Below are 10,861 nucleotides of genomic sequence, written 5' to 3' on the forward strand. Positions count from 1 at the left end.
GAAGGTTTATTGGACTCCATAGATATTGGGCCAAGAGTTGGACATGATGGATCTTGGGATCCTGCACTTCTTCCTTAGATTGGAGATCTATTAGATCGCACAAGGCATTTTTATTTCCTAGCATAGATACATCTCCGAGCTTCTTTCGGAGTCTGGTATGGTGGAGTGTTGAGCCTATTTCTTGGCCCATGGACCTAGAGTCCAAGCTTCCGGTAGTAGGAGATCGCCTTAATGATGCCACCCGTCATAGTTTTTTTCATACTTGTATGTTTGAGCAAACAAACATTTGCAAACATCTAAAAAAATGAAGTATATTATGCATAACATATTTGTCCCATCGGCCAAGTATGTTTCAGACAACATACTTTGCAAACGTATGAAAAGTATGAAAGTATGTTATTCATAACATACTTGTCCTATCAATTTTTTAGCAAAACAATCCCAAGTGGCCAAAATTTAACGATTATATCTTGTCATCCCCATAACTATTGCGATTTAACTCCATAGGGCTTAGACAACTTGTTATCTAGCAAAATCGACATGTTATCTAGCAACCCTTTTTGTGTACTTAAGACTTTGTTGAGTACTTCAACCCACTTATCTAGATCAGCATACTGTTTTGGAATTTTTTCTATGTTCTTTAGATCTAATGTCTACATTGAGTCTATAGGCTTACACAATGTCTACACAATGTGGCTCAGGTACGTCAAGTTCACATTGTAATGCGTGTTTTAAAATGTATATGTGTCATGGGAAAATGTGGTTAATTAAAAGTATACTAGTAGAAAAGTATGTTAAATTTTTCAAGTCACGTATGATTCAAATTTTGTCAAGTTAAACCCATTAAAATGTGTGTCATGGGAGAATGTGGTTAATTAAATGTATACTAGCAGAAAAGTATGTTAAATTTTAAGGTCACCTATGGTTCAAACAGTACTGGTGAAACATACTTTTTTTATACTTTCATACCTATATGCATATGCGTATGAAAAACGTATGAAAAAACTATGCCACCCGTTACAAGTTCCTTGTTGGCTCTTTGATCTAGGTAGACATGATCCACACTTGGCTGAACATCTCTTTTGTGGTGGCTTTGTTATCATCTTTTATGAAGACTCCTATCAAACTCACTGGTGAGCCACTTTTCCCATTCTACGCTATCTACACAGATTTGAGGAGGCAGTCCACTATAGGTTATGCCTTCTCCCTTGGATCAGGGGCTATCTCTTGGAGCATTAAGAAGCAGCCTACTATGGCCCTTTCTTCTACACAGGCTAAGTATCATGCACATTGTTCTACATCTATTGAGGCAATTTGGCTCCATCGTTTGTTGGCAGAGATTGGCTATCCATAGACAGAACCTACAAACCTGTGCATGGACAACCACAGTGGCCTTCCTCTGGTGAAGAACGCGGTGTTTCATGCTCCCACAAAGCACATTGAGATTTAGTACCACTATGTTCGAGAGCAGATTGTGGATTTCGAGTTAGCAGTGGCCTACTATCCTACTGAGGACAATGCAACATGACTCCTATAGAGGACATTTTCATTTCCTGAGCCCCTGCACCAACCAAGAGAGTCCACATAGGAAATAACTCCTCAATCAAGATTCAAACCCAAGGTTGGGTCAGTTGACCACGGTCTCGAATCTAGCTTTGTTGGATGATGTCTATCATGTCCCCCCAGCTTGGGGTGAACTTGTTGTCCATTTAGCAGCTTTGCCAATTGGGATGAGCAATTTTCTTCACAACAGTCCCAAATCTAGCTTTGTTGAATGATGTCTATCATGTCCCCCAGCTTGGGTGAACTTGTTGTCCATTCAGCAGCTTTGCCAATTGGGGTGAGTAATTTTGTTCACAACAACCACAGTCAAGATCCTAGACTCTCAAACTAGTTTAGTGATTGCTTGCGGCAATGCACAACCTAATGGCCTTTACCACAGGATCCATTTTCTTACCAAGCAGACTACCAATGATTCAAAGTTCCAATGCACAACCTAACGGCCTTTACCACAAGGTCCATTTTCTTACCAAGCAGACTACCAATGATTCAAAGTTCCATAGCTTCCAGGCCTTGGCCACCACATGGAAGCTCATGGACACTAAACATCTTTGGCAGTTTCGCTTAGGCCATCTTAGCTATGACTCTCTTTATGAGTTGTCATGTCAGGGGATGGTTGTGGACCTTTCTTACCTAAAATTATCTCGAGAGGTCTATAAAGCATGCTAGCTAGGTAAGCGGTATCATACACCCTCCTTGGCTTGGGTACCCCTCCTCTACTTCTTCAAATTGATGGGGAGAGGGTGCTTTCCTCTTACTTCTCCTTCCAGTTTGAGAGGGGGCGGTTTCTTTCTCTTAATAGTGACAGTAATGATGCACTCTTAGACATTTATTTCCTTTGTATTGTACATTATAGACATTTTTAAGATCATCCACATTGTCAAGATGACATGATTGTAAAATGGCACTTGGGCAAGTGAATAATTCCCAAACACAAGTAGCACCATTGCATCGCATTCTGCATGAGCATGAAATCTTGAATATTTGCATTACTCCATGCATTGGCATTCTGTTCATGTAAATATGTATCTATGCACATTTATCCCTTTTCAATCACCCTTGGGAGTGGTCTACTTCGGATCCACCATACTCCTGGCATTGCACATGACAATCTCCAAAGGCAATTTCTTTTCCCTATGCTTGCATACTGGCTTTGCTTGTCTTGCTTACTCAAGCGTTGTATTGCTTGTCTCTCCACATATTCTCTATAAGATGGCACATGCACACCCTTAGGTACTCCCTAGGCCCTTATCCTAGTAGTGTGTGAAATTGTTTTGCTTGTTTTATAAAGGTAGTGGAGCTATCCATCCTTCGAGGTAGAGTGACTCAATGGGACAAACACTAATTTGAAACCCTCACTTAATGCTAAATCTTATGACACACTAAAACCAAGCCTCAAAAAATAAATAAAGTCCATTGTTGATTCCATCCACCTTTACAGGACTTGGTAGGCCCCTTCGCAACCGACGAGTACCCTTGGTCCAATGCCTTGGCCTTTCTGGGGTGATCAATTGAGCTCCCTTGGTAAAATAACCATCACCTCTTAGTCTTGGTAAGTCACTGGGCAAACGACACACACCCTTTGCTCGATACCCTAGCTACTTTGGGGTGGGATGCCTTGGGGTAAAAGAAAAAATAAAAAAAGGGGCTTATTTCTCATGGCTTAGTTTTGGGCTTGAGAGTGAGTGTCGAGCTAAAATTGTATTAGCTCGACATAAACAGCCCCAAAATATGCTTAATTAATGAAGAAACCTTATTATTTAAAAAGAAACGCAGTCCTGGAGAGTTACTATGTCCCACATGCCAAACCCTAATTTGGGTGCCCCAAATTTTCTATAAATAGGCATGCAGCCCACCACTCTCCCTTAATCTCATTTTTGCAAGTTTCAGGAGTTGTATCTCTACTGCCTACACCCTGTTCACAAAGGACATCGCGATCAAACCTTTCCCCTTATATATGCTATCATCAAGCACCTAATTCTAGCCTTCATCTCCATTTGAGAGTTGTCACCTGCATCTTGGAGTTGTCACTTGCATCTAGGAGCCATTGCCTGGTACCTTGGAGTTGTCGCCTACAATCTACACATTGCATTTGCTGCTAACATCATCAACTAGAGCTATTGCCATCAACAAGCATTGTCGCCATCATCCAAAACCCTATGTTTACTGATTTTCTCTCCTCCAGCTATCTCCTATACTTTTTGCATAATCGTCTACTGTTTCTAGCTATTGCCCAATTTTTCTCTCTCCTCAAGTACCTACATTTTTTGTTTTTCTCTCTCTTCACTGCTTGTCTACATCAGATCCACCCTCTCTGGCTGCCTTTGCCATTATTTGACACACACGGAGGCTGCCTTGTTGCGTTTTGGGATCCATTTCAAAGTATGACACACTCTCAAGGTCATAACCTCTTCCTTGATCCTAGAGATACAAGGGTTTGAAGTTCAGTATTCACTGTATAGTGTGTTTGCAACATGAGCATTGTATATTCAATAGTCATTCACTCCATTGTGTCTAGAATGGATATCTCTTTCTCTCCTCTCCCCCCTTTTTTTCACTTGAGGCTTTGCCATCCTTTTATGGGGTGCCTTTTTCAACCCATCACACTATGCGAATCTAGAGTGCTCAAATTTTTTGTTTTGCTTCCTCTTCTATGGTAGCTTTCTCATTTTTACTTTATTTACATGTGCTCCTTTGTTCTTTTTTGTAACCTCAATCCATTGATAATTTTCTTTGGTGACATGTTCCACTACTTCCATTGTCTTTTTTACACCTTCAACTCCATATACCAAAGTATGCATATCCTTCTTAAGGCATTCCATTCCTATTTTCTTTTTGTTGTAATTGGCAGTGGCTTTTGTATATTAAGTTTTTCCTATATGTTATAATGTCTTTCTTGCAAGCATCTAGCTTAGATTTCAGCTCAGCAATCTCTAGTCTTTGGTTCCTATACATGTATTGCCATATTGTTTCAAAGTTTTCATTTTCATTCATCGAAGTTGTGTCCAATTTGACCATGTTATTTGTCATTTCATCTTGTAATTCAACCTTTATTTCACAATATTTCCCCTTTTCCCACTCATTAATGTATGCTTTCATGTGTATTTTCATCTCGAGAAATAATTTATCATGTATTGATGTATACATCTCTTTCACCCTGGCTCTTCTAAGAGACTTCATGTCATCCAACCCTCCTACATGTTGATTTCAATATTTTTGCAACTTAAGAGCATCTTTTGATGCTCATGGGGTTGGGTGTATCATGTTCACATGTCCACTAGAGATTCGCCAATAGAGATTCGTTGGGATTTGAAAGGATTACTCTTCCACCAAAATATCATCTTGTTTTCTTGGTGATACTAGTTCCTTAATGAATCCATCCATGTTTGCACTTGTATGATCACCTATTATCAATGCATTCACAAATACTAATCACAATAGCACGGTGTGCGTGTTGAAATATATGACAAATGATGTATGCTCCAGGAAGAGATGTCCTGAATCCCATATGCACAGTGAGGAGAGTGGAACAACCCAACTACTATAAAGCATTGTACTTGGCTATCACTTTCAAGATGAGTAATGTAATATCATGATGCTTTGTACTTTCAGTTAGTGTCATTGTCATTATCAATCTCCTACACAAGATTGTATTTATGAGTCCAAGCTTCCATCTTGGAACCTAATTCACTTGTGTAACAGTTGGTCTATTCGTTGTCCATGTCACTATGAATCTAGTCTTCATCTTCTAACCTCCATAGCTGCCATGCTCTAGATCCGTGTTTTCAACATGGTATCAGAGCTCAGTTGAGCATGGCTCAGTTCTCCTCTCACTCCTCTCAACTCTGCTCAACCTCAGGTCAATGCATGACTTCAGTTTCTCACTTGAATCTCACACTCACTATTTGGCAACCATAGCCAAATCGCAACTGCCCTACTTTGAGCTCTTAGATCTCTTCAACCAGGTAAGATCTTGACAAGCTTCCTTTAGGAGAATTCTCTCCCTGCTCTTGGAGCTTCTCTCTGTCACCTCAGAGCTTGACATTGCTTACCACATAGCCCAGCATTACACAAATTCGAAGTCGCTGTCTGAACTGCACCGAATTCTGTTCGTACTTTCGATTCTTCTCCTCTACGCTGCACAATTTACCTTGTGAGTATAGGGCTTTGAAAGCTCACTATGTAAGCCTACTCCCCATGGAATATCTCTCGCAATGATCAACTCTTTGAGCTGCACGAGCTAAAAGAACAATCGCCTGTCAAAACCCTAAAGAAGAAGCCATAGCCGTTTCACTTGAAGCTCACTTTTTTCTTCATTTTCTCTCAATCTCCAACAACATTTTCCCATCAAACTAGCAAGGAGGAGAGACTTTGGAAGATTTAAAGACCTCAAGACCAAACATCCAAATCTGAAGTTTCCAACAAGTATAGACCTTCAAGAAGAAGATTTGGAGCAATCCTGAATATCAAGCTACCTACCTAAATATCAAGCAACCAACCTGCAGTTCAAGCATCATCAAGCTTGACATCAAGTGCTTCAAGTTAATCTCTTCCTTCCTTGGTACACTCAAGTTCAACTCTCTTGGTGGTTACACTCAATTATTGGATGTTGATTCCTAGTCATACCAATGACAAATATGAAGATTTTAATGTGGAATGCCCAATTGATTAAATCCCTTGTCAGCCTCAATCTCATTGTAAAAAGATAGACATTGCGCGAGTATACTCGCATCAAGACCTCCTTCAAAATGTTTGAACTTGAGCAAATAGCCAAATTTAATGTTGAAGGCTTTTATGCTTGGAAAGAAAAGACAATGTACCATCTCATGAGGAAGGACCTTTGGGATCTATTTGAGGATGATGTAGGAGATGCAAATAGCAAGAAGGAAGATGATGAAGACGGGTTCATTGAAGAAGTCCAGCTCAAGACAAAAGAGTGAAAAAAGATGAACAACAAGGCTCTAGGCATCATTGCCTAAGACTATCTGATGATGTATTACACCATATCTCCGGTATCAAAGATGCAAAAAAGGCATGGGATGAGCTTGACAGGATCTTTGGAACTCAAGCTAAAAACTCCAAGGTAAAACTACTCATGCAATTCTATAAACTAGATGTAAATATGACCATGCACATAAATAAGTTTAAGAGCCTAAAAACTCAACTTGCTACTCTAAAGAAGAACATTGATAAAGATGAAGCCATAGCAGTATTACTAGCAAGTGTAAATCAAGAGCCATATGAGAACCTTGTATCTACCTTAAGTAATGTTCCAAATATCTCACTTAAGGACATTGAGCACTCTCTACTTGATGAAGAAACTAAACATAAAAACAAAGACGCAAAGAGAGTTGTCTCAACACAGAAAGATAGTCTGTTGTACACCACAGAAAATTATGAAGCAAAGGGCCAAGGCCGAGGATGCAACTTTGACAACAAAGACCGGATGACATGTCGTTATTGTGATAAGACTGGCCATATAGCCAATGAATGTTTCCACATAAAAGAGCACAACAGGTGCAAAATGGTAACCATCATCAAGATCAATTCATGAATGAAGAAGATGCTTCCGCTATCAACGACGACTTTGACAGATTGTTTTGAAGAAATTATCTTTCCCATAGTGGATCTTATGTTTTCCCATGGTGGATTTTGTTTCCCTTAGTGGATTTTCTTTGTAAAACAAAACCCTTGCCAAAGATGTAAAGTTTCAAGCTTTTACTTAACTAGGCTGCATATGAGCTAGTCTCCCAAGCCATGTCATCATGTAGGGGGGGCAAAAGCCAACAACTGTAGGAACTCATCATTTGAGGGGGGTGTTGAAAGATATGACAAATGATGTATGCTCCACGAAGAGATGTCCTAAATCCCATATGCACAATGAGGAGAGTGGAACAAGTTAGTGCCATTGTCATTATCAGTCTCCTACACAAGATTGTGTTTATGAGTCCCGACTTCCATCTTGAAACCTAATTCACTTGTGTAACAATTGGTCTATCCATTGTCCATGTCACTATGAATCTAGTCTTCATCTTCCAACCTCCATAGCTGCCGTGCTCTAGATCCGTGTTTTCAACAATGCATTGCTCAATGCTATGTTTTAATAATCCAGTTTAAACCAAGGTTAAATCTGCAATGTGTTTACTGTATGTCCTATATGATCAAGCTCTTCATTGAATATTTCAGCAATGCAATTTAAAACTGCAATTTCATGGCCGATGTTGCCTAACTCAAGGACATGGCCTCTTAGCTCTGAATGGCTTTGTCACTCTTATCTATTGTCACCTTGGATAGTCCTCTAATAGGTGAATGTTGGTGGTCTAGCCTATGTTGGTGGTACTAAGACCCTGAAGTACTCTATGAGTGTCTGCTATCGCATGGCTTGCACACCCCACAGCTATGCCTGCTTGGAGCCTGGTCAATGAATCTCGATACATGTGAACCTCCAAAAGGTAGACCCCAAGCATCTCTAGCTAGGGAATGCAATGACTAGACATAGGAAACCAAATCCCCTCTAGACAAGGCAATGTTAACATCCTAGTAGGCAAGGCATGTACATATATCGTACTCTATCTCCACCTCCTATATCTAGCATATTTGATGTATCTTGTCCTCCCGTGCCTCTCACAAGTATCTCCTATCTCAACTCAGAGCTAGTGTGAGGCAGCTTGGCCTAAGGGACATCTCATACGAAATAGCATATGCATGTCCATACATTGAGGTATGATAATGAACTCATCCTCAAAAATAAAGAAGATCGTTCATGTGGAAGGCCACCTTTGTGCCAAGTGGTACTGCTGATGAGATCAATACCCTCTTGATGTCTCTTCTGGAGATGTCCATCCTAATTACTTGATTCAGCTTGGCATGGCAAAGCCAAAGCAGGTGTGTCTAGGCTGTAAAGGATTATGCCAACACTAGACTAGTCGTAACCCACTAGAGTGAGTTGCAAACCACAAGTGTACTACCCCCTTGTAGGTTACAAACCAACATCGCAGCAGCAACCAAGCAACAAACACAACAATATACAATCCCTCTGGCATCTGCATGTCTTCTCACCTTCAATCCATAGCCCCACAATAACTCATGATAGTAATATAGCCTGCAAAAAGATTCCTCAATGGTATGCTGGATGATGATGCCTAAACACATTAGCAAACAGTCTCTAGCAGACCTCAGACAGCCAAAAAGCACAGGAAGCAATTTGTCCAACAGCATAGCAGCTACATCTTTGCAAAAGGTGGCACCCACACACATGCTATTGCATAGCACTTCCATGCGACTGTAAGAAGGGTGCAATTGAAGGAGATGGCAATTGTAGGAGATGAGACAAGGCAACCAGAAGGTGAAAGCAAGAAGGTAGCTTTAACAGACAGCAACACCCTTCTTCTATGGACAGCCATCCAGCTATAGAAGCAACTTCTCATGTCTAGAATGAGCAAAAGCACAAAGTGGGTCATCATTCATACATTTAGACAAGCTTGTCCCTTCAGTTCACCATTACTCTCATGCATACATGTAAATCATGTAGGCATTTGTTGGAATCTCCATTGCCATTTGCATTGTCGCTGCTCATGCCATTGATGTTTCCAACAAATTCTAAAATAGAGAAGTATCCATAATTTGAGCCTACTCTTTCTCTCCAAATAATGTATTCTCAGAGCTAGCCAAGACACAATACCCAGTTAAAAAGTCCTAGAATTTTATGCCACCTTGCAATACTCCAAGTTAGTATAACCAAATGTGGTAAAACACCTACTACTTGCACCTGATGCAAACTTGTGTTCTGAATGCATCATACAACTCAAAACCTTTCGTGCAATGACCACCTCCAAGCTTCCAGTCGTAAAAAAGAAACAGAAGAAAAGATTCCACAAGCAAAATACACGTGGACTAAGTAAGAAAGCAGACATTTGATGCTCCTCAAAAATATTGTGTCAAGTTGTCAGGGGGGCATCAATAAACCTAGACAGGAATGTACTGGTACAAGCTTCAGTTGACAGAGGTGTAATTTCATGGGTTTTGCATGCAGAAAGTATTTACCCAGTTGTTGGGGGTTTTTTTTCTCCCCCCTACCAAATGGGTGGCACCAAGACTGATTAGAAGAGAATGTTTGGCCATTCTTGGCACCATTGAAAGCCACTCCAAGACGTTAAGGCCCTCCAGTTGTACTGCTTTTAGATAGAGAGTTTCTATCAACAACACCCCAGCATATCAATAAGTATCTATATAAACAACTTGCCTAGAATGTTTCACCAGCCATCTCCATTATGACAATCATCATTGCATGTTCTGCTCAACTAATTCTACAATCGAGGTTGGGAAGAAAGTGCTGACACACGTGTGCAAATGCATTGCTCCGAGCATGCACATATGACTCGGAGCAAGCCTATCTGCAATTTGAAATGACCCTAATTAAACATCGGTAATGTTGTAATCATTGATCTCAGTCCAATAGGGTAAAAAATGGGTATTCATTTTGAGCTGAGGGAGTAATATAGCTGCATGCATAGCAGTTAGAGGTTGAACTGCAAATTTCCTAGTTGGCAAAACCAAAAGAGAAGGAACATTAGACTTACAGGGCTGGCCATGGCAGCTTCCCTCTGCTGAAATGAACACACACACACACAGACACACACACACACACACACTCTCTCTCTCTCTCTCTCTCTCTCGCGGCTTGCCTCTGCTTTGAACTTTAGTCTGTTTGTTTATCCTCTCCGTCTCTCTCGCCCTCTCTGTGTCTGTGTGCGTGTGGGTGTAAATCCATCACTCTACGTCAACTCACGTTTCGATGAGTCGATCGAGATGTGAATAGTATCGAATGCATGTAGGCTACATGCCTCATGCTAGAGTTCTTATACTCAGCTAGAGTTATTATACTAAAACCCCAAGGGCTCTAGGGGGGCTCTAGGGTACAGGGGCCAATAAGTTGCTGGCCCCCCAAAATAATACATTAAAGGCCAGAATATTGCCACACTTCATGGTTTTCGTGACATGATAAGCACTTAGCATTACGGCATACGCTCAATCCTTGCTACACTTCTAGTCCTTTGTTTACAACTTTTGGATCTACGAGTGCATTTCCTGTGTGCTTTGCAGCTTTTCGCTTCATCCATATCTCATTCAGCTTACATTACATGCTTTGCAAATTTATTTGATAACATGCTTAACCAATTAACTATAAGTTGAGACCCATAAGCTACATTCCAAATATCCATGGTGTTTTTGAGACAAAGCAATATAGTGTGGTCAAAGCAGCAATAATTAAAGACTCTTTTGAAATCAATGTAACAAGATT

At 40.5% G+C, this 10,861-nt stretch overlaps 1 protein-coding gene across 1 annotated transcript in view; it reads right to left on the reverse strand.

The window, feature by feature from the left end:
* Positions 1-10,370, reverse strand: part of LOC148014300 (protein CHROMATIN REMODELING 35-like) — an 81,616-nt gene extending 71,246 nt beyond the window's left edge. Inside the window, exon 1 of the mRNA XM_087666603.1 lies at positions 10,140-10,370. The gene's annotated coding sequence lies outside the window, so the exon portion shown is untranslated. The remainder of the gene's footprint in view (positions 1-10,139) is intronic.
* Between the last annotated feature and the right edge of the window lie 491 nt (positions 10,371-10,861).

The sequence above is a fragment of the Lygodium microphyllum genome, chromosome 25 (assembly GCF_053477565.2).
Source record: "Lygodium microphyllum isolate KBCC chromosome 25, Lygodium_microphyllum_v1.1.10, whole genome shotgun sequence".
Classification (NCBI taxonomy): domain Eukaryota; kingdom Viridiplantae; phylum Streptophyta; class Polypodiopsida; order Schizaeales; family Lygodiaceae; genus Lygodium; species Lygodium microphyllum.